The following is a 26481-nucleotide window of genomic DNA, read 5'->3' as shown; positions in this document are numbered from 1 at the left end:
AAAAGAAGAAAACTAATAGCCAAAATCAAGAACAACTCCCTTAAAAACAAGTGCTCTCTTATAAAACTAAACAAGAAACTAAGAGATCTAATTATGTCCAATAAGGTCAACTATGAGGTCAGGCTATCCTCTCCTGCACTTAACACCTAAAGGCTTTTTCTCTGTATTCTGTTTCCTGCAGACTGCTGGGAGGGGATGTTTGCCTGGCTTGCATTTTTGCCTCAGACCTAGCCCTGATGGATCTGTTGCAGATGTGCGAAGCAAACAGCACCTGAAACACTAGATCCAGGGATACAAACCTTGCTTGAGGCATTAATAGAGCATACTGGAGAGACAGATATGTATCCCAAAGGATCCCCATGCTATGGAATAGGCTTCCCATCCATATAAAACAGAGTTCATCCTTGACCCTAATCAAACTAAATCTTGACAACTGGATGGGAAAACATACATTTACTCCCAGTCTGGTCCCCACATCCCTTAAGGACAGAGGCCATCAATACATAAAGTATTATCTGAATTATTACCCATAACAATCGACAGGGCAGATATTACTGTATTAGAAGCTGAAGATTCTTCAGAGCTGGTCAGCAAAAATATTCTTGTAATTGGAGATTCAATTATTAGAGGAACTGATACTTATATTTGCAGTGAAGATAATGAACATTGAATAGTGTTATGCTTACCAGGAACAGAAATAGAAGATGTGAGACAAGCCTTGGAACACTTTAATGTAAGGAAGTACGGATCCATTTTTATTCATGTTGGTACAAATTATGTCATCTGCAAGGATTCTCTGACTGTTAGTTGGCAACTGACAGCCCTCTTAGATAGTATAGCTTGTACTGGTGTTAGGACATATTTTTCACAAATCACCTATAGAAAGGATAGTCAGGTCACTGTGAATGAAAAGATTTTTTGGATAAATACCTACATGGAAAAAATGCCCTCTTTTAAAAAATGGAAATATGTAGAGCATCCAAACCTAGTTTTAGGCACACATGTGCTCAGACAGGATGGCGTGCATTTGTCAAGATCAGGGAAGATAATTTTTGCAGCAGATATTTTGCAATATCTGACAAACACTAGGCAGGATTTTTACCAGGTTGAAAATTTAACAGTTCACAGACAGCAACATTTGATGCATCTCTGCTGGTTGTTAATGCTAGGAGCATTAATAACAAGGTTTTTTTTTTTAATTGGAAAATTTCCTACATTCCCACAGTATTGATGTTATCATTTGTGAAACATGGTCAAACAACAATGACTGGAAACCAGTTCTGGCTGTGTATAAACGTTTTTACTGTAATTTATTTATTTATTTATTTACATTTGTTGATCGGGAGTGTCCGACTGGACGTAGGTCCATTTTCAGCGGAGGCCTGGGGAGAAAAGCTCCACAGTTAAAATATACAGACAGTAGTTACATTGGATTTACATAGCGATTAACAATTTGATTAACATAGCAATTAATTGCAAACAGTTACAGATGAAGAACATAGTACATCAGTAGACAACTAGAATCTTAATCTGTGAAGTACATAACAGACATTAACAATTGTTACAATAAGAAGTTCCTGCTGTATAATAAGTAGCAGGCTTATGAGCATCTGAGCTTGCTATAATCAAGGTAGCTAGTGGGGTGGAAAGAAAGGTAGTGGTTGGATGGGGTGGGTGACTTTAGAGTGGGAGTTGCAAGAGCATAGCCAGCATGTTTTTAGGTGTGCTTTTAGTAAAGTTTTGAAGTGGGTGCATGATGGTACAGAGGTAATTGTGGATGGGAGGGAGTTCCATAATTTGGCTAAGGTGCAAGAGAATAGTGCTTCACCAGCAGAGTTATTGGCTTTAGTGATCTGCAAGTGATTTTTGTTGCTGGATCTTAGTGGTCTGGTGGTGCAATAGGGTTAGAGTAGATTCTGGAGGGATGGGACATTTAGTGGATGGTTTACTAGTTTGTGGAATGTAATATACATTTTAACAAAAAATCAGTTGGAGGTGTTATGATAGGGCTTAAAGATAGTTATGAGACCTGTGATTATTACATGTTCAATGATAAAACCAATACTATTAACTGTGTAACTGTGACAATCAAGACAACCCTGGAGCATATAGCAATTGTTGGAGTGTATAGACCAACAAAGTCAAATATAACAAGATGACCTAGAAGAATTCATACATTTCTTGCATAAAACACAGGAGGGAAGAATATTAGCTGGGGACCTAAATTAACCAGAAACAAACTGGAATAATATTAATTTAACAATATTAGTAAGGAGATTATTCACAACGTATATTCAGGAACAACAATTGCTTCAGATTGTAAAATAAAAAATACTAGGGGACGGAACATAGTAGACATTTCTGTTCCTAAAGAAATTACTGTTAAGTCAAGTTTTACCACCATTGATGTGCACTGATCATGGGGTTATAAAGGTTAATTTGTTGCTAGATAATTCTGCCAAACTGAAATCTTAGTCAATGCACAGAAGGTTAATTATAGATTATATGGAAACATAACAGTCACCATGTGAAACTAACTGGAGTGAGGTGTACAGTGGAAAAACTGCAGGCAGAATGTGAAAAGTTTTGAAAGGGAAATTGTTTGAATGCAAAAATTAAAAAAGAAATGTTTAACATCAGGATCTCGGCATACAACATCAGGGGGATAATATTTCCATATGAACAAGATATCTTATTAAGGTGAGAGACAATGAATATAAGAAATGGAAGAGAGGTTGAACTACAACTTAGAAAATTGAAATAAGCTGGACAAACAGATTAACACATTACATCTGATTGATGCCTACAGGTGCATCTGCAGTTAACTCCTACTGACACCTCTAGGCATCAAATATCACCTGTTCATATTTTCATCAGTAATTCCAAAACCATGCTATGTACAAGGTTTTAAAATATTTATTCTTAAAGCTTACAAAATAGCAAACTTAACTGCATTAATATTTGACATCTGTCTAGTGCAGCAAAATAGATATTAACTATTGTTTTTATTAAATTAATTTATATAGATATAATTTTCACAGTTTTCTAAATATCTCAATAGCCAAGTAACAGACAAAATTCCTTAGCCTCATATGAAAGTTCTCAGCTAGATGAATAAAATGCTGCTGAAATTGTGTGTAACTTGAGTGTTTACTGAGATATTATAAGTTATTTAAAAAATATTACAGATGTAATAGTTACTTCCCTGGATTTAATAAAATCTGTGTAGGCATAGTGTAGTATCTATGCAGAATATTACCGTGTCTGTGTACATGGTTCCCTCTCAGCAGCACACCATGTATATTAATCATGGTGCATTGCCGGAGAGAAGTGTAACACAGTTATTGAATCAGTGTGGGGAGTGTTGTGCTAACTGTGTCTGCAGATGAGTAACACGCTCCCTGCACTGTCCAATAGTATTATATCAACGTAATTTATTTATTTATTTTATATGTTTTTAAAAAGCATGTTTGTGCAACGCGGTGCAGAGCACAACAATGCTAAACAGTGCTGAGACACCTGCCAGACATGTAAAAATAGAAACCAGATACATTTTATTATGTATTTAAAGGTCATGTTTAAGCATAGCTGAGTGGGATTGTGCAGTGTGGTGCTCAGCAGTGCTTATAGGTAGAGCAGAGGTAGAAAGCTATACCAGAAGTTCACATATCCATGTAGCTAAATGAGTAGAGTTACGGCCTCATGTGCAGTAGGTACAGGGTTTGAATACATGGAAGTGCAATTAAGCATTTATTTTTGAAATACAAATTATGCAAATTATTTTTAAATTCTCACCTGCTGTGCTCATCTAAGGTCTGCTATGATCTGCTAAGACCTGCTAAGCACTGCATAATCAAAATAATGGCTGATAATGTTTATGCACTGCTTGGCACCACTTAGCTAGTTTGCATACCATGAAGCATAGCTAAGCACTACTAAGCACTGCTTGGCTGAGCTGAGCTAGTTTATGTGGCGCTAAGCAAGTCAATGCATTTTTAAATGTTTCCCAATGGCATTTAAGGGTGGGAAAATGGGCTATATTAAGCTCAATAGGTGGGAATACAGCATAATCTGTTGAGGTTCTACCTGTGTAGTGGGGCTATATTAAGCTCAATAGGTGGGAATACAGCATAATCTGTTGAGGTTCTACCTGTGTAGTGACTATGGCTGGTATTGGTGAAGGTGCATGCTTCCAGGTGCATTGGTGGGGCATTCAGGAGACCAGGGTCATGGTTGGACTCCTGGTGAAAAACCATGATGACTGGCTGCTGCAGAGAGGGTTCCAGGGCTCACAGTGCAAGGTACAGGCCTGGGACTAGCTGGCAAGTGAACTCACCAGTGTGACAGGTATCCCTCATGCAGGTGATCAGGTTCGTCACCACTGTGATGAACTCAAGCATAGAGAGGGGGATCTCATGGACACCTGGGTCTGAGAAGCTCAGGCAGGGAATGACCCACAAGTTTGTAAGTAATTTAACCTTTGTTTCGCCATTTCCTAATCTGAATGTCTGATAAACAGGTATGCATAATGGTGTGTTTTTCTCCCAACAGCTGCAGAGGAGAGGGCTTGCAAAATTGAGGTGCATGCTGGGCATTTGGCCAGGTTTCACCATGAGTGTGGTGAGTATAGATGTATATTGCTATCTATACTTAAATAAGCAAGTAGGAGTAAAGCATTAATTGTGATTATGTATATACAATAAAGATTGTATTGCAATGAATGTGGACTTACAGCTGTACTGCATTAAGTGCATACTTCCAACTGTAGTGCAATAAGCAGGGAAGACTAAAGCATTAACCATAATACAGTATATGCAATAAATTTTCTAGTGCAATATCTGTGGAATTGCATAATGACAATTGTTGTGCAACAAAAACTCAAAACTATACTAGTAACTGCATGAAGGCATCTCCAATAACGTATGTTGTGCTATAAGTCTGGAATTAGGGCTGTTTTGCAAGAAATCAATTATGACAACTGTTCTACAATAAAAACACAAAACAATACCAGCACCTGCATGAAGGTATATCCAGTAAAGTCTGTTGTGTAATACATGTAGATTCAGAGCTGTTTGGTAAAAAAAGAATTATGACAACTGTTCTGCAATAACACATGAACCAATATTAATAACACCAAGGTAAATTGTGTACATCAGGATTATCTTTTATTCACCATTGCATTTCAGCTATATGCATTCAGGATATGAGGTATGGTGCTGCAGTAAAGGATAACAGTGTAATAGCTATAGACTGCAAATAATAACCCATAATCTGATACTGTTTGTTGACTTCACAGATATCTCAGACCACTAACAATATATTGTGTACACCTGCATTCTGTGTTGTAAGGTATAGGTTACCTAGTATCACTGTCATGCTTGAATTTCATGCATGTGTGTTCAACTGTTACTGCAGTCTAGTATAAAACTGTACTACTATTACCAGGTCATATTTTGGTTCCAGGTGAGCTCTAGGCATATATCAGTCAGTTAGTAAATGGCAGTGACTCAGTAGCTCAGTTTTTTAAATGCTCTGTATGAAGTACATTTTGCCACACACAGACCAAAATTTGAATCCACTGCTGTGTAGCACTAAATATTGCAGTATCAGTCACATAATGATTACAGATTTTATCTCCACAGGAACTACAGGTAAATGGGTGAGGTAGCCCATATTATGACTAAATAATTGTGTGTTTTGATGTCAGAGACTGTCACAATCATTGCCAGGAATGTGAAAATACAGCATAAAATGAAGGGAATAAGTATAATAAAAAAATAAAAGAAATAAAATGTGTAATCTTTGGTATGGCGACATGCCTGGAGTGTCTGTTAAAGCTTGCTGCAGTCAATTAATTAATTTGATGCAGATGCCCTCTGCAGTCACTGCTATTGGGTTCTATCCTCATGCCTGCCAAGCAAGGCATGATAGTTATATAGTTGTTTAGTTTCTGTACTGTACACATACATGTCTCTCAAGTGTCACGCCATCACATAATATAATTAGTAGTGTGTAATCCCTCTGTCACAGATTTGTCATTGGCATGATTATGTAAATAGCAAAGTATCACTACATCAGCCCACAGTACACCTTGGTAGTTATATAGAGCCATCTGATATGCAAGTGTTCTGTGTAGTTGTGTACCTGCAGTTGTTAATGTTTGGCCCATACTGACCCATGCAGATAGCTTGAGAGGTATGCATGTACTACAGCAGCTATAGGACACTTGTACACATAAAGAATGGACAGACATGTAGAGTAGATAGCAGTACTGTTGTCAACTATATAACGTATAATGGTATTAATGGACTGTACTTTTCTCTCAAAACACCACTTATCTTCATTTATTTATTATTGTTATTCAATGGTTACGGTTTACTATTAGCAGATATTGTTACATTAAACTTCATTTTGGGGCATGTGTTTTATTATTGTTGTGTATTAAAATGGTTGCATATTAATATATCCTGTTGAATTGCCTATTTTGTTGGCCTTTTGCCATAACTGTTACTGTCATGCTGTTAATATAATGACTGTTTTGTTATTTATTGTTGTATTTCACATAATATGCATTGAAATGTAATGGAGTTATTTCCAATGTTCTGGCATGCTGTTATTACTAAAATTGGTTTTGTTCATAACTAACCTAAACTTATTGCTATACTTCCATCACCACAGCACAAGGTAGGCCGTTTCCCAGTGATCCACCTACCCTACCTCAGCTGGCCACGGCACCAGGTCCTGGTACATCAGAGACCCAGGCCGGTGGTTCCCCCTCTGCTGTACCTTTACCACCTCATGTGGAACTGCCTCAGGGGATGGGGCCCAATCCTCCCCTGGAAGTGCTGGTGGAGGGGCATTAGTCACCCAACAGCAACTACCAGCTATGGTGCACAGGATTGTGCATTGGAGCTATGAAAGTCGCCTGCTCCAGATTGAAGGGACACTGGCTAACCTGCTGGGGCAGGCTCGCCCTGGAACCCAGCCTCCAGCACAGCCACCTTCAGCGCAGTGAAAGAGCAGTGTTGACTGCTCATGGGTGGGGATGTCAGTCACACTGCTGCCGTCTGGAGGCACATGCATCTTTGATTCCACAACATCCTTCCCATCCAAGGTATTTCCCCACCTCATGTGCACATGCTGCTCCTGTCTACTGTCTTGTCTGTCTGCAATTGCATCCTCTCCTACCCAACTTACCTCCCCACGTGTACCTATATCCCTTTCCCAACATTCCAGTCTCTCCTTAAAAATAAAAAATTGGCACCTGTCCCACAAAAAAAAAATATTGCCTCATACACAGCTCTCCATTTCACACACATGTCCACTGGACACAACTAATTTGGTCAAATTGTCTTGACAGCACATTTATGCTGTCCTCACCCCTCTCTCTGGGGTCTGAGAGTCCAAATTCATCTGCAAAATCTGTCAAAATGCACAGCTATTGCTATACAAGAAATGGAAAGCTATGGTTCTCACCTACACCCTTCCTGCACATCTTTATCTGCCTTTCACTATGTTTACCCCTGCTTGCCCCATTTCACCACTGTCCTATCACCCTCTTTTTTTTTCTTTTTACAGTAAACTCGCTCTTATCCAGTCTTGCTGGGACCGGACCTTAGGCTGGATAAATGAATGGTTGGTTAATCAGAAAATGCATACAAAATAGCATTTATAGGTTATAAATCAGTTAGAATAACAGGATTTGTGTTAGTATGCATATTTCTAATGAATATGAACTCAGAGTTCTGTCATTGTTTAGCCCAGAGGAGGAGGAACTATTGTTCTTCTCTGTTGTCTTTTGCTAGGGCAGAAATGTAATGGCAGGTTAAAGAGTAAGCCAGTTAAACAGAGGCCAGATAAGAAGGAGTCTGCTGTAATTTTTTAGCGTGGATTTGGGTGGGGCTATGTGAAGCGCCACACCACAGAAATCCACTTAAATGAGCCTTAATGATCTTACGTGTTTGCCACAGTGTAAGGCGCATATAAAAAATAAGCACTTCTGTCATGTTTCAAACCTGGGCCCCTGTCAACTACAGCCTATTGCATTAACCCACTACACCTCAGCGATCTTAATTAAAACAGCTGTTTCCAGAAAAACATACTAATTGCTACTGATAGACTACAATTAAACCTAATGGGAAAAATGGGAGTGTACCTGGGACTCTGATGCAAAATTACACCAGTAGACAGCCACATAAATAACAATGGCAGTATATGAGGCCTGGGATAGCAGCTAAATGTTCCCTTTTATCAGCAACATCTTTAAACACACCTGCTAAGGCATCAGTGGCCAAGTGTATATGTTCAATTGGGACACTGCAGAAAAACTGCCATTGAAAGCCATGCACATACTGATGGATGCAGATGTGTGTCACAGCCTGTATGTCTGCACATATATTGTGTAAATACAGCTGCTGCAGCACTGACTCAATAATTCAGTCTGTTAAATGCCATGCATGCAGTACATTTTGCCACAGACAGACCTGGATTCAAATCTAGTGTGTTGCACTTCAATTACATTGTTGTGAAGACAGCAACAAATGACTGAGTCATGGAATTTTAATCCCTATAGGTTACTGCTACTGAATTATCTGCTACCCAGTTTTGCAAGGCAAAGGCCTGCAGGTAAGGACACACTGCACATATTTGTATAGCCTAACTATATGCTGCCTACTACTCTGCTATTGGCACTGTTGCCTGACAGATGTACCTTAAACACATACCTCGACTGAACTGTTAAGGGTACCCTTACCCTGTCTCTGATGTAATGACAGGGCTGCCACTGCTGCCACAGTTACATGTACAGCTTGCACTCTCCCCTATGTGTCCTAAGCTGCAGCAGCAGATGCAACCTGGATCACACACAGCTATATGTTAAGGTAGCTGCTACAGACCAACCATACATCCCAACCCCCTTTAACAAAGGATATGGACACAACCATACATAAAGAGTGGGGCAGAGGCCCAGAGATAGGGACATGTTTAACAGGTTGCCCCTATAAAGATAACAAGTTGATAGAATAGCAGCTGCTGCATTAACATGCATATTCTGATGGGTATGAAGTGTGACACTCACATGTCTCACTCCCCTTACTGACCTCAACCCACAATGTTTGCCAGTGAACTGCCAGATGACCACAATGTAATGGGACACTGACCAAACAAATGATGCAAAACTGTGGACATACTTCATGCATCTCTACAGTGGACAGTATTTGTACCTACCCTCTGTGATGCTGTAGTCTCCATGCCTCAGTAGTGTCCATCTCAAAAACTAAGAAAAGGGCCAAGGCCTACATGATGGCCTTATATATTGCACTGTGGTGCCATATCATTGGCTAACGATAGTGCAATTCAGCTGTTTTGGATGCAGTTAGCAATTCTGTGCCACAGATTGGTGCAGAGGTAATTACCATTAATGAGCATCATCTACAAAAGGCAAGCAACTGCTTATGGGGAACAGTGCTGTATGTGTTTTTACTCACACAGAGTATGTGCAAAGCATTTACAGAGGAATGCTTCAAAAATATTAGATCTGTAATACTGACATGTCAGTGATACTTTGCTGCCCAGCACCTACAGGCATGCCTCTCAAATGTCCCTGCTTTGAATCACTTCTCCACTCTGTCCTTGTCAATCCCTCCTACAACTGTTGGCTGTTGTAGTAAAGATAATGGATTACACATAAGACATACTGACACTAAGTAAGGGTGTACACTCCTATAACAGAAAAACAGTGTACTGTAATTCACCTTCTCTCTGTCTGTCAATGTCACACATAAATAGTTCTAACATTGTAAAATTGTCCCTGAATGTCCCTGATGTACTCTAAGTCCCTGTGTCATGAACATTCATCCCTGTTTGGTTGAGAGCTATGCCTAACATCTCTCAACCTCCTACAATAAGAAATCAGGACAAAGCCATAATTAATTGGGGGAAAGGCCCACACCCAGCAATAGAATATACATATTGGCCATACAAATTAAGAATGTGAATAGACTAATAGATATTACTGTAGCATAAGTGTTTTCTGAGGGATCTGATGTGCAACAGTCAGGTTCTGTTTTAATTTTCTGACAGCAACCATAAATGAGTGGACAAACATTTGTCAGACATCTACAAGTTTGTGAAAAAAGTACATCAATGAGAAAACTTGTTGACATTCTGCAAACATTGGTATAGTTGAGAGGTATGATGCCTACAGGGAGCATATACTACAGCAAGTTTGCATTGGTTTTTGTCATTGTGGCACACTGGTGTTGCTGGACTGTCACCATATAGTTGTTGCAATAGCACACTGCTATTTGTCTGACAGTGGCCGTATGACATATTACTGAGGTTTTGCCCATAGGGGACACACCTGAGTAGATGCAATGATGGGTGTAGAGATATAGAACAGAATCTGTCATGGTGCACAGGGACATTACCCAGTATCACTACTATCGTGGCAATAGCCACACATGTAGTGTGTTGCCAGACTGTGGGGTATGACATGTGAGGGAGGACTGGATAGTGCAGGCCATTATGGGTGTGTAGGGTCTGTACATAGTGGACATCCACACAGCTGCTCCTATAATGAGTTCCCCTCTTGTTGTCTTGCAGGAACAATGTACTGATGGAGGTATCCACCATTTTCATCTGTGGAGAATGATGCTATACTGGATGCCCTCAGATGCCACCATCACATCCTGCTTTCCATGGGTTGCGCAATCATGAACAGTGGATAGCATTGTGGGATGACCTTGTGAGGGATGCTAATCAGATTGGCCACAGAACAGGAGCTATGAGCAGGTCCAGCACCAGGCCACGGACACGGTCAATGCTGCATGTCAAAGGGCAGCTGCTGTTGCCAGGGATCGTGCTGCCACTGGTGGAGGGCCTACAACACAACAGCCACTCTCGGCCACAGAACACCCACACTCAGCCACAGAACAACTGCAGAGGAATTCCTGGTGAACTTAAGATCAACCAACAGCTTCCAGGCATCTATTGCTCCATACATCCTGGAGGTGGGTGCCACAGTGTCCACATCAGAGGAGCATGTACGTAAGCTTACTGTGTTCATTAGTATAATACTGTATCAGTCATTGTGGCGGGCACTACATGCCAGTACATAGGTGTCAGGTCTATCTGCACTGGGGGTTTGGCTTTTATGTACAGTTGTGTATACATACTCAGAATGTCATCAATATAGCCAGTATCACATTAGCTACTGTACATGTGGATATATGCACATATTACATTGTAACACTACAACATTTGGTAATGCTGACAATACCGCTCCCTCACCTTTTCATAGGTGTGGCTGGTGTCCATGGTCCTGTACCTGGTAAGTGTGATACTTTTGTTTTACAGATCATATATACCCTATGAAAGGGCTGCCATTTTGCCTTATGCATAACCATTGTGCTTAGCCAGAGTAGAATAGTTGTATGATCCATTTTGGGGCAGTTAACTATGGTGCGTAGCATAGGGAACGACAGGTGTGTATCTGTACAAACATTAACATGTTTGCACTTATAGTTATGAGCTGCTACACAGCCTTCTATACATGAGGCAATTACTCCAAGATGCCTGTTCAGACACAATAGGGAGATGGTTCATACCTGAGACAGTGATACAAAACTGGCATATCATTCTCAAGACAGGTATACTGGGTTTTATTTGTAGTTCTATAACATACAATGTCATGTTGCATACCTCACAGGTGTATTGTACTAGCAACATTAACCGGATGTAGGTGATGTGCATGTTATAAAGGGTTTGACTTGTCTGTGTATGTTGTGTTGAGTTTGTGTGTTGTGCATGGGATCAGAAATGAGAAAATGTGGGACATGTAATGCAGTTATGGATCATCTGTATGAGTCTGTGTGGATTACCATACACAATAGTGCAGGTGGTAATGTACTGCTTTTGTCTTGCTTCTCACAGGTGAACAGAGGGGGTTGGAGTCTACCCCCCTCACGACCTGATGTCAGTGCCTCATCAGACTCTAATGATGATAGTGGCTATAGTGAGGCAGAGGTGGGGTTGTTGGGGGCTGAATCTGTCCCAGAGGCTGACATCTCTCTTCTGCCCCCAATGTCCTCACACACAGTCAGTGTGCCCACACATACCCAGTCACCAGAGGCCACAGATATTGGATAGTCAGAGGGTGGTGAAATACTACAGAACTGTGTGAAAACTATGGCATCGGTGAGTGTAGACACTGCTCATAGCCAGAGAGCAGGTGAGGTCCCATACAGGCAGATTGACAGGGGTGCTCGAAGGAGAACTGATTCCCATCCACCTCCTGTTCCTGGTGTTACGTCACTTGCCGCATGTTTTGGGCTGTCATGGAGGCACAAGCATGTTTTGAACACAATATCAGATGGATGCTAAGGGTTGCGGATGCAGTACAATCTGACATCCCTGACTGCCTCTACCACATTGGTGATGCCCTGGATCATTTCACTGATGTAGTGAACAGATGGTGGGCAGAGACTGTGTCTGTCTTTGACTGCATGTTGTCTGTGCTGGAATATCTGGTTGGAGTTGGGCGTCAGACGCATGGACGTAGGCCAGCAACACCATCTGCTTAGAGTCCATGTGGCTTTGCACACTAACACTCCCATAGTGGCAGTACCTCCAGCACTACAGAGAGAAGTGTGCTGACCACACCACAACATGGCAGGTCATGGGCATGTGGTCCTGGGTGGTCCCATGGGAGACACAGGCAGAGTAGACAGCAGCGTCAGGTACTAGCACCGCATCTGACCTTGGGCATGGTGGTGCCCATGCTACTCCTGGTGAAGCCAGTTCCAGTGTTTATGGCCAGAGATGGTGAACTGTCCACTCTACTATGTATGGTCCACAGCTGTCCACCATACACAAGTATAGGGCTAGCTCTGGGCTTGACTCTGTACATACACATATGCCAACACCACTATCACATACATATGTTCCTTTGCCTTTTTTGTTTTACTATCACATGCAGGTCACCAACAGACACACACGGCACCTCTCCATGACCCATCTAACCAGCACCCCTTCTTGTCTCTCACATATGCTGTCAACTGTTTGGCATAGACTAGGCCTCTGGCACTCCCACACTACACCCTGTGCATGTGATGATAACTGTGCCACATCCCTGTCATCCATGCTATCGATGCATGGACCTACAAATATGTGTCTGATGCACAAGGTGACTATTTTACTTTACATGTATTTGTGCAGTGCAGTAGTGTTATGCCATGGCAGTTGTTGTGGGCCATGACTGATACTGTATGCTGGTATGTGTCATGACTACACATCAAATGTTTTGTATCTTTGTTGCCTGATGGTACACTGGCAGTATTGTTACAGAATGACAGGTGTGCCTCAAACCTTTGTATGTTTTTGTCCCAGGAGTCTGAGCAGTTCAACTATGGATACATGGTGGCAATATAGTGGTACAGGATGGCAAAGCAGCACAGCAGAAATATGACATCAGCAAGGTATGCCAGTATACATGCATGACTCCCTAGGTGCATATGTATAGAACAGTGTATCAGAGACAATGGGGACAGTCAGCGTCATCATGCTTTCATAGCCTGTGACATGGTATGTTACCCTTGATATATGTCACCTGGGTATTCTGCACGTACAAATCTAGATGGTGGTGGATATCAATTATGCTTATGTAGATGATGGCAAATTAGGGCCAGCAGCTAGTCACAGGGCCATAAAATGCATAAATAATGCACATTGATAGGCCAGATTGGCATGTCTCTAGTGATGCAAGGGGATATATTTACACACATACACATACCAGTTGGATGCTGTGAGATTAAAATTCCTCCCAATCTAGTAATACAAACTATAGCTTGCAGTACTTATTGCATGTGCCATGGAATTTATCTCATTAATACCATCTCAAAGGCAAAAATACAGCCTCCATGGGGCCCAACAACATCCCTGGCTGTGCCCTACATGAACTCAGCACCACTAGGCACCCTATTCAAACAAATCCTGTGTGCCGGCTTCATCCCAGCAGAATGGAAGACAGCAACTACTATCCCTCTCACAAAGGTGGAGTGTCCACAAACCCAGGCAATTATAGGCCCATCACCCTAACTAGGCTGATCTGCAAGGCCATGGAATGCATTATCATGGACCATGTAAACAAGGACATTGGCAACCTCCATATGCTTTATCCCACACAGTTTGGTTTTGCCAAAGGGAGATCATCTGTATTAAACTTGGTCACCATCTTCAAAATGGTCAACAAAGCCATGCATGAGGGGAAGACAGTGCACACCACATACATTGACCTAGCTAAAGCCTTCAACACTATTCCTACTCAGGTATAATAGATAAACTCTCCCAGCTAGGCATCAACCCATATGTTACCAGATGGGTAGCCAACTGGCTCACTGATAGAACCCACTCAGTCAAAATAGGGAATCCACCTCTAGTAGTAGACCTGTAACTAGCAGTGCACCCCAAGGTTCAGTCTTGTGATCTCTACTGTTTGGGATATACTTTTTGAGGTACAAGCCAAAACCAGTGGTCTGTGGCTGACCAAGTTTGCACATGACTGCAAGCTGGGCACTCATAAATCCCCTAGTGATGTGAACATCCTCCAAGATGGCCTTACCCAAACTAATGACTGGTGCCAGAAGCATGACTTTAAACTGAATGCCAAGAAATGCATCATTATCCCCTTTGGGAAAAATGTCATCCACTCTAATTATCACATTAATAACAATGTACTAAGTATGCAATCAGTTGTGAGGTGACTTGGGCACCATGTTGCCTCCATTGTACAGAAAGCTTTCTACATGGCCCACCTCATAAGTAAGGGTATTTCATCCAGGAACAAGGAAGTCATAACATCCCTGTATTCCTCCCTTATCAGACCTATTATTGAGTATAATGCCCCCTAAGACATGTACCTTGCCAAGCACATGCAGCAGTTGGACAGATCACAGAGATTCCTGACCAGGAAAATCCAGGGTCTCAAACACCTATCCTATATAGATAGGCTAAAAGCCCTGCCCTTCTACTCAGTCTCATATAGACTGCTCAGAGGTGACAAGGCCATCTCAGACTCAGCCTTGATGGAGTTGCTGCATATCCATAAGTCAAACTCCACTCACACAACCCACACGCAAGGCCTCAACCTGGTTTGTGACATTAATAGAACTTGTTGGTAGGATAGATATGTGTCCCAACAACTCCCCTATCTGTGGAATAGACTACCTCTCCATGTCAAGCAGAGTACCTCACTAGCCCTCTTTAAGAGGAACCGGAATGACTAGATAGGAAACAGAAAATATACCCCTGGGATCCCACCTGTGTCTCTGCTGGACAGGGAAAACAGGTGTTGACTTTGTGGGAACATGGGTGAAATTCTTGGCTAGGCTTATAAGGGCCTCCGAGCCAATAGCCTAGTATCGTCCTATGAACCTATGTACCTAATCACAGTGTCAGCCAGCACTCTTAAGCTAGATGACATCAGCAGGCTTTATAGAGGATGGAATATAGAGGCCAGCAGCCAGTCACAGGGCCATAAAATACATGCCATTGCACAGAGATAGCCCATATGGGCATGTCCATAGTGCTGTGGGGATATATTGATACACACACACACACACACACACACACACACACACACACACACACACACACACACACACACACACACACACACACACACACACACACACACACACACACACACACACACACACACACACACACACACACACACAGTGTTGGATGATGTGAGATTAGAACCCCTACCTGTCTAGGACTGCACACTGCAGCTCATGATACTTATTGCACACACCACAGGTTATGTCTGTTATATATGTTGATGCAGGCAGAGTACTTGTGGAGTACGCAAAGTGGCCTTGTGTTAGACAGTATATGTGGCCTGCAGAATGATACTGCTTGGTACTGTTATTGTAGCTAGTGTCCTAGAGGTGGGATACCTGGTAATATCCCTGTTATGTGTGTACATTTGCCAGTCTGGCCTTATGTGGCTGTTTGCAATTTGATAGGCGGACATCTGGCCAGGGACAATATGGACTGTGCAAGGCATGAGTTGCAGCCATTGTACATTATACCACCTGCGTATTTGTGTCTGTCTACATGGTGACAGTCTGCAGGCACAGGGGTCTGTGGGTGAGGGGTTTATGTACTGTTGTGGCCTTGGTCTGGTTCCATTGGAGAACTGTTGTGATGTGTAAGTGCAGATAACCCTAGCATTCCAGGGTATGTGGGGAAATATTTACATCCCCACCCATATCATGTGTATAACAAGAATGACTCCTTAAATGTTATTGTTGTGTGTGTACGTTATGTAAATGTGTTATGTAGGTATACGTGAACAGTATCATTGTACTTTCTATACCTATATATACATCTTTTTATTTATATATATATATATATATATATATATATATATATATATATATATATGTGTGTGTGTGTGTGTGTGTGCCACATACTGATAGATACACTCATCAGGCATGAGGGGGATAGGAAAAGACAGATATGTATGTACAGACATATTTCCACATATCAGGTATTTGGGTGGTAGAGGTGACAGACTTGGCCTCAAGTTAGCTAAGTGTAGGAGCATGCCCAGTGTAACTGTCAGTACTTATAAGGTGGCTCCAGGCCTGAAGTACCTGTACTCCAATCCTGGATTATGTGTGCTGCAGGCCATTGGCTGCTGCACCTATTACCACAGTACTGCACTTCCCTGATATTTTCCAAGGCATTCCCCGCCTGATTGCTGATCTTAATATGTGACTCATACCTCACAACTGTACAGAGCTTCACAGACTGATGAGCATTTTGCCTCATATGTTTGGTCCATTTTACATAACATTGTAGTTTTCTGGAAAATTAGTGGCAAATCAGTGAAGGCTAAATCAATAAATAATGACAGTCATTTCATTTTCAGACTCCATACACATCAGATTCATGCTAATGAAAGAACTGTTATTGTAATGACAGTCTACGTTTGTAAGAGCAAATATTTAAAACCTGTCCCTATTTATGGGCCTTGTTCGCACTTTTATTCATGGCTTCGGCCAGATTTCCTGCTCTAAGAGGTTGAGAGATATGCTGATACTGGGGAGAACATAATGTAACACCACACACAGAGTGGCAGTCTGCATACCTCTTCTTGTACATGTTTTTGCAGAATGTCCAGCATTTCACCCCATATGTCTGCTCTGTTCCTCATACATTTATGGTTTTCTGGTACTATACCGTAAACAGTGGTCACTGAACTGTTGTAACTACTGACACATTTCAGTGATGTCCTTTACATCCTGCAGCTAATCTGACCTGTTGCAGCCTGTGTTATACTAGCTACCTGCTAGATTACTCAGAACATGTATAATGTCTGTCTGTAGGTATGGCCCTTTGTCCCCCCATTCCCACTCTCTCCAGCTCTGTCCAGCTTTCTTGATGTAACAGATCGAGGGGTTATGACTATTAGTCTGTGGGAATACCACTGTATGAGTGCCTCACATGCAAAAGATGTCGGATGCTGCCAGATTCGAACCATCAACACCATTGTCCATGCTGCTGTCCCTGGCCCAGTAAGTCACACCAGCTGCCAGAAAGAGAGGTTTCATTCTTTACACTATCAACAACATAGAGGAATTGTCTGGTCTTCTGCTATATTATTGCAGACTTACTGTTACAGCAGTTGTATGGTAACACTGATGTGTTTCAGGTGGGGGACATCCAGCCCATGCTCTGTTGGCACAGACAGTTGTACGACTGTCCTATGACTCCACTGTTTGGCATCTCCCTTGAATAATGTTGTGGAGTTTCCAGCCATGTGGCCTAGTGGATATCATGGGGCACATACTGGTGAACAGAGTACCTGTTGTCCCAAGTGACTGTTAGAGCTGTACATGTAGCCCAGTAGCTCACTATAGATCTCTGCAAGTAGCCCAGTAGCACAGTATATATAGCCCACTATATTCCCTTGCATACATACAGCAGGTCCATACATATGCTACCATATTGTAGTACCCCTTACAAGTGGTGCATTGGAGAGTGACTTACCTTGCAAATGCGGCAGGTAACAGACCTGTAGCTCTGGGCTATCTGTCTGATGCATGCAGTTCACAGCCAATACATGGTGAGGTATAAGTTGTGTGGTCTGACTGGCATAATATTTACTAAAATGTATATGTCAGAGTAAGGTGTCAGCTTCTAGGGCCCTAGGTTGTCAGTGCATGTGCTATGCATTGTCTCTTGGCAAAGGCCATGGCACATTGGGCACACCTATGCCTGCCTACAGGGACAGCCTCAGGGGGTTCCTCTTCTGAGTCCCCCTGTGGGTGCGGCTGTGGTGACCTAGACACTGTTGTGGGGCTGTGTATCCATTCTCTTTGCTGATCCTGCTGCAGCTGTTTCTGCAGGATCATATTGTGTAGCATGGCACATACTGTGAACATCTGTGCACATGTGGCTGGAGAGTACTGTAGGCATCCACAAGATATATCGAGGTACAGGAACTGTGACTTCAACAGCCCAAACATTGCTCTATGATGTTCCTAGTTTGTGTGGGTGCCTCATTATGGAATTCTTTGGTGGGTGTTTGTGCATTTCTGATGGGTGCTATCATCCACAATTCCAGTGCGTAGCCAGCATCCCCCAGTAAATGGCTGTGTGGAATGTCCACCCTAGCAAACATCTGGTACAGCTGTGATGCATGCTACATGTGGGAGTCATGATAACTGCCAGGGCTGCCAGCGTACACATTCACTATAGTGCCCTGGGCATTGTACATGACCTAGCAGTTGATGGACTGGTGCTTGCATTTGATGTAGCTTCTACCCTCCACACTGGGTGGTTCCTTGATGTGTACATGAGTGCAATCTATGGCACCCAGTACTTCAGGGTAGTGTGCTACACAGTGAAAGAGTGGCATACTGCTGGCCTTCTCCTCAGGGGTGTGGAAGAAATAAATGTGCTCACTGGCATGTGGTAGCATGGCATCCAGGAACTGGTGGAGTACCCTGGAAGCAGATACCTGTGAGACCCCCATCATGTCCCGATTTTTGTTTTTGGAAAGTACTTGTAGCTAGTATCCTAAGGACTATACATACTTTTTTCCACTGGGATGGGTTCCCTTCTGTTTGCTCTGGGTCTGAGTTGAGGTTGGCAGAGCTCAGTGAGTTCGAGTAGTATGCTCCTGTTCACCCTGTAGTGTTCTACAATCTCCAGCTCATGTAGCTCCTGGTAGGTTACCCTTGGCCTGAACACACTTCTCCTTCTCATTCTAGGCCTATGGTCACCATCAGCAGAAGCTGCATTGACCTCAGCATCTAGCACATATCTATGTGGCAGACATGCAGCAGCCCCTAGCATTCTCTCAGTTAAAATTCCCAGGTCTGTACTCCAATGGTGAAGAATATGGAGAAAAATCAGATTGTAGGGTGTATGTATACCTTATAGTGCTCTGCTGTAGGTGTAGCCTGTGTAATTGGCTAGCTATGATGCATTCCACCTGCCAAGTACATCATTAAGGGGCTTTATTGGCCCTAGTTTAGGTGAAACAGGGCTCATCAGTAATTAATATGCCACTGACTTTCTCAGCCAATTTGTTTTTTGACAGACTTTCTTGCTGAGCACTGTGGCACTCTGCACAAACCCGTGCCGCAAAGATAAACTGAGCTTAGCAGTTCATAGACACACCTCCATCGAAGGTCATGCTCAGCATTGTGGCATGCCATGCAAACATGATGAAACACATGCCTCAGAGGTAAACACATCTTAGCAGTCAGTGTACACCCCTCCCCCCGCTCAGCTCATAGACGTGACACACAAACAGGCTCTACTGAGATCCAATGAGCTTACAAGCATTTGGACACACCCCCTTTTGATGTCAGCTACCTCTTCTGTGGACACCAACATGGTTCTGTGCCTAGACAGATGGGATCTGCAGACACAGATACCCATTTGTGCTATTTAGTAACCCCAGTTCATTTGCATGCAGATCCGTGCACAGAACCTGGAAACTACATGGTTCCAGGCCCTGCTTCATTAGCAACCACAGCTGTGTAACATTGTACATATTCCACACAGGATCCTATAATGGATTACTGTCACAAATGCACAGATTCTATTTTTTACACTCGTTTTATACTTTTTTCCCCGTAAAGGCATGTTTGCACATTGTGGCATGCTGCACAAACATACTCAGGGTATTAAAAAAAATAAAAATCTTTTCCCATTAGTTTCCATATGGTTTTGGACACACGGTGGATAGTTCCATATATATCTGTGTCCACTATGCTATTTCTGACACTCTAAGTACATTTTTATAGCCCCTGGTGTCATTTTAACATCCTGTACATGGAAGTTTTCCGTGTACGTTATGGACACCAACACAGGGTCTGTAGAACTGCCTATCTGTAAGCTGGATCAGTCCACCACCCTCATTTGCATGCATTTCATCTGCTTATGAGGTGATTTTCATTACATGGATACTTCCATGTTTGCACACTCATGCACGCCCCTCAGCTCCTTTACTGGATCACTCATCTTCTTACTTTCATGTAAGCAGTGTGCCACTATGCCTACACAGAAAATAAGTCCATGCAGGCTTTATTAAATTCTGTTTACTGCAACTTATAAAATTCAGTTTAGGACCTAGAACCTAAAGAATACTACCACTATAAAAATTGTTTGTGCTGAAGAGTTTGCCATTTATACTTCTTTCATAAGCCCTGTGGTTCCAGAGATATGAATGTCTGTTTGAAATGTGAGGACATAATTTGATTGTATCAAAAGGTTGAGGGTCTAACCATTGGAAGTTACAGTGCAAACTTCTTGAGCTCCACTGGATTAAATGAGTTAAGCATAGTGTGAGACAAGAGCAAGAAAAATTTGAAGAACATTTATATAAAGATATTGACAATAATAGGAAACCTTTTTCTAGATCCATAAGATGTGGAGGAAGTAAAGACATACAAATTGCTAAACTGTGTGCAGATTCTAAAATATATTCTCAGATAGAACAGCTTATAGATATATTTTAAAAATCTTATGCAAAACATCACCACAAAAGTGGCGCTAAGTTGTCCTGGGGACATCCAGGTAACCCCAGATACTGGAATTAAATTAGATTATATTGAAAAAGAACTGCGCAAACTGGATCCAAATAAAGCACAGGGAGGAGACAGAATTAGTAACAATGACCTGAGGACACTTCAGCAAAAACTTACAGTACCATTATATCTATTATTCACTAGGTCATATAAATATGGGGAGACTCCTCAAGATTGAAGACATGAGCTTATTAAACCTGTCTGTAAGGGAAAGGGGAGCAGGACAAACCCAGAGTCATATAGACCCTTAAATCTACTTACACTTTATGGAAAATAAAGGAGACGGTAATACTGGATAAGTTATTGTCAGAAATGGACAAGCTGGGACTTAAAACCATATATCAGCATGCACATGTTGAAAATAGCTCTAGCGCCACCTGTAACATGATGCTGTATAACAATATAATAGTAGCTATGAATGAAAAATTGTGCTGTGATGTAATTTCTATATATTTAACTTCAGCATTTGAGAGGGTCATACACAAAACACTGATCAATAAATTAGAACAACTAGGTATAGGTGCACTCTTGATAAGATGGATAGCTGCATGGCTTACAAATAGGACATGACAAGTATCATACAGCAACTGGACAGGTGAAATCCTTGGTTACAGTCAGGGTGCCCCACAGGGCTCTGTCCTAGGCCCTTACTTGTTTAGATTGTATCTTTAAGACCTAACTTTTTCATCTGAGGTGTTCTGCAGTCTATATGCCGACAACCTGAAATTGGGTAAATTGATTACGTGTGTTACAGACAGGGCATGTCTGCAAAATAACTTGACTAAATTGACCATTTGGGCACAGTAGAATAATATGCTGATAAATACATCAAAAACTAAGCATATGAGATTTGGGAGACATAAACTGAAAAGTGAATATTTAATATAGCACACAATGATTGAAACTGTAGACTCATTTAAGGACCTGGGTATATGGGTAGATCCAACAATGAGTTTTTCTAATCCTATCAACCAATTGGTTAATGATAGTTATAGAACTATAAGTTGTATAAAAAGATTTATAAAGTCTAGGAAATCAAAAATGATAAAGTAATTGTTTGTAAGTTACATTAGACCTGAAATTGAGTATGGAATAACAATATGGAAACCCTATAAAAAAACAAGCATGAGTAAACTGGAAAGAGTACAGTGGAAATATACCAAGGGCATTCATGGATGGGAACATTTAAGTTATTATGAAAGACTAAAATATCTGACCTTGTACAGTGTCTTTTACAGATATCTAAGAGGAGATCTTATTCAGGTATATAGGGTATTTAGAGACAACTACCTCTGGGAAAGTTTGGGGTTATCAAAAAGTACTAGAGAATTGTCTATGAAGAAGATTCTATAGGAATGAGAAGTGTACTAATTGGTTCTCTGAGAGAGTAGCTGATGCTTGGAACAGACTACCAAATTACATTAAAGCAAGCACTAGTTTAAATATTTGTAAGAACAGCCTGGACACTTATTATGGGAACAAGAGTTTTTACTATATTGGCAAGCTAAAAGGGCATTAATGCCCATGCTTGAAATATTTGTATGTATGTATGTTTAACACTTCCCCTAACAAATCCTTAATTACCTCTCTACTAACACATCCCCACTCACATCGATGCCCATGATACTCACGACCCAAATGGTTTGTGGTGCGTGGTTAGGCTTGTAAGTCTCCTAGTGTTCGTTAGCCTAGTAACAACCTATGAATCTATGAATGCTACCAGCTTATCCAGCAGGTATTTGCTCAGGCAGGATTTACAGACCAAACATTCCATACTTATACTTAGGTTCTTATTTTTATGTGGTTATTATATTTACCATATTTTGAGCATATCCATAACGAGACATGTCCATTTCTCTGTTTCTAGTCTGTTGTATTCATGACAGTTTTATCTGACTAAGATATGTGTATGATATTTAAAATTAAATAACTGTGGTACATATATGAAAGAGACTAACTTTTCAGTTTATTTCAAAGAGTTTTTGTTGAATTTCTCTAAGTGAATAATAGCTGTCCAGTTCTGTTCTCCTTATTACAGTGCAAGTGATTTAGAAGGGCTGTCATACATGTTTCTACAGACAACCTACTGTTCTCTGTACAGTATGCAAACCGACTGAGAGCATTACTTGTCTTACTGTGTGGCACTGTAGATGTGACATGTATGTTACTGGCTATAGTGATACCTTAAGTCACAGCCTGTTTAAATCTATTTTTCCCCAAGAGCATCTTGTTGCCTTCCTTTCTGAAAATCAGATGTTAGTACAGAAGTTCTATGTTATGCATATAATTTCTAAAGCTTACATTTATATGTTTCTTACATCAGATAGTTTTTGATTTGCCCATGGAGCACAGTATCTTGAAAAGACTTACACAGACTTGCAGAGTGGAAGAAATGGAGCCTGAAGGAATTGACTCATGACTAGGAGGTCAAAGGTACTCAGCGGCCTTAATCATTTCTGTTAAACAGCCACATAACTGCGACATGTATCATGAAGAAAAAGTCAAACAACTACACTTTGCAGAACTGATCCTCAATATTTGACACATCTAGGAGAGTAGTTAAATGAACAATCACTTATCTAGCTATTAGAGAAAGGGAAAAGCAGTTAAAGAGAAATTTGTCCTAATTAAATCTGACCACATCTGTACAGAGTCAAGAGTTCAATTGCAAAGGGCTACCAGATCTCTCATTTCATGCTTTGAAGGACAAAATTAGTATATTCTAACATCAACATTACTTGCAGAAATCAAAATGAAAACACTTAAAGGGGAAGCTAACCAATAATAAAAAAGAAAGCAAGAAAAAAGTAATTCTGTGAGTTTTTTGTTCTTAAGTTATTCACAAGTAAATGCCACTATCAGATGCCAGGCATCTTGTTATCTCACAAGTCTTGATAGCATCTAAATGTAAATTTTTGAGTAGCATAATATGTTATGTGCCTCAGGTGAAAATGAGTATTACTGCATTTGACATCTCCTTTGCTGCAAACATTACAGTGAATTTTTCAAAATGGCCACTGGAACAGTAAAAGTTACATTAGAGTAGTGAATATGTTACAATAGCAGAAAACAGTTTGAAGGGATATAAGCCTGAAGAGCTAGTTTTAGCTTTAGTATAAAGCTAGGGACCATTTATATCGCTGCAATGTTGGTAATCATTTATATATTTTCACTGAAATTTCTATAAATGAAAAGTAATATTTTATAAAGATTTTAAAATGTCGCATTGTTTTCACATTTATTTAGATGTGGAAACAATTCTTAATACTGACACATTTCAAAAAAAATTAAATAACCCAGCTTTTTATCTTATTTCTATTTGTTGAGTTAATTAAATCATAAAGGTAATATGTTGCTGGACTGATATTTCCATTTATTTCCCTAAAAGAATATGAAATTAAAGCATTTCCACTTAGACCATTAATCTGTACAATATTTGATATTTTACAACAACCCTGATAGTTACACATTGGACTGAATTCATAATTTTAAGACACCATGGTTCTGGGTGATTTTAATTACCCATCCATTGACTGGGTAAATTACTCATGCTCAAACTCACTTGCCCAAAAGCTCCTCGAGTTCATTAACTCCAATGCCCTGGACCAGCTGTTGCACACCTCAACTATGGCTGCCAACATCTTGGATCTGGTGCTTAAAAATATGGGAAACCACTGTAGCAACCCTACTGTGAGGTCTTACATTGTCAGATCTGACCACAAATCAGTCTCATTCTAAGTAACTATCACATTGGACCGCCCCTAGCAGCAACTAAACTAAAATTCTTTTCCAAAGCAGATTATGTCCTTCTAAGGTATGGTATAAATAGCTTTACTGCACCTCCCCCCTCAGATGTAACTGGCAAGTATGTTGAGTCCTACACTAATGCTTTATACAAACACCTGTATAACTGCATTGACACACCCATACCTGATAGTACCAAAACAAGTTCTTCAAGGAGCAGCAAACCTGCCTGGAAGACAACAGCCATTAACAGGATTTACATTAAGAAGAAGAAATTGTTGCCCAAAATTAAGAGGGAGCATGCCTTAAATTGGAAACACTCCCTTCTCAGCTTAAACAAGCAAATATGACTTCTTGTGAAGTTCTCCAAAGCAAACTATGAATCCAAATTAGTCTTCTCAGCTAAGGACAACCAAAAGAGTTCTTTAGTTATATCCATAATGCAAAAGGTAAGACCCAGATTTGCACTAAATTGGTAGATCATGATACCACATACACTGAGACTGTGGACATGGCAAATCTGTTAGCTGACAGGTTCTGTAAAAACTTCACTCCCCTGTCCCCACCACAGATACCCCATGACATTCCTTCCACCTGTTTCCCACCTTGTACCTCTAGAAAGCAGGTTGTAAATGACCTCTCTAAGGACAAAAACACAGCATCTATGGGACCTGATAACATCGAAGGCTACATCCTACATGGGCTCCAAAAAGAATTAGCAACACCATTGGGTATTCTTTTCAATCATAGTCTTCTAAGCACTGGCTTTGTCCTAGCTGAATGGAAAATGGCCACCATTATCCCCTTGCACAAGGGTGGTGCTTCCACTGACCCTTGGAACTATAGACCTATTAGCCTGACTAGCCTTTATCTGCAAGACTATGGAACAAGTCATCATGGACCTTATCAAAAAAGATATAGGTAATCTGCAAACACTTGACCCTACTTAGTTTGGATTTTCCAAAGGGAGATCATGCCTGTCAAACTGATGGACTTCTTCAACACTGTCACCAGAGCCCAGGATGTGGGGAAAACTGTACATAGAGCCTACATGGACTTGGCCAAGGCTTTTGACACTATTCCCCACTCAGGCATAATTGACAAACTCACCCAGCTAGGTATCAGCCCATATACTGTGAGGTGAGTTGCTAACTGGATCACCAATAGAAACTATACAGTCAATACAGGGGAATCCACCTCCAACAGCAGACCTGTAACCAGTGGTGTTCCACAGGGATCAGTCCTGGGACCACTACTGTTTGGAATCTATTTCTCTGAAGTACAAGCAAAAACTAAAATTCTGTGGCTGACAAAGTTTGCTGACAACTGCAAACTGGGAGCGGTCATAGAATCCCCAAACGATGTCAAAATGCTACAAACAAATGACTGGTGCCAAAGTCATGGCCTTGAACTCCATCCACAAAATGTATTATCATCCTTTTTGGTAAGAGTGATGTTCCTTCTAACTACCACATCAATAACAACACCCTAAGTATGCACTCAGTGGTGAGACACCTGGGCACACAGGTTGACAGCAACCTTACCTTTGATCACCATGTCTCCATAGTTGCAAGAAGGATATTCTATATTGCTCATCTCATAAGTAAAGGCATTGCCTCCAAAAAAG

This window comes from Protopterus annectens, chromosome 11.part0 (genome assembly GCF_019279795.1).
Source record: "Protopterus annectens isolate FY-2018-M chromosome 11.part0, PAN1.0, whole genome shotgun sequence".
Classification (NCBI taxonomy): Eukaryota; Metazoa; Chordata; order Ceratodontiformes; family Protopteridae; genus Protopterus; species Protopterus annectens.
This window is presented reverse-complemented; position numbering follows the sequence as displayed.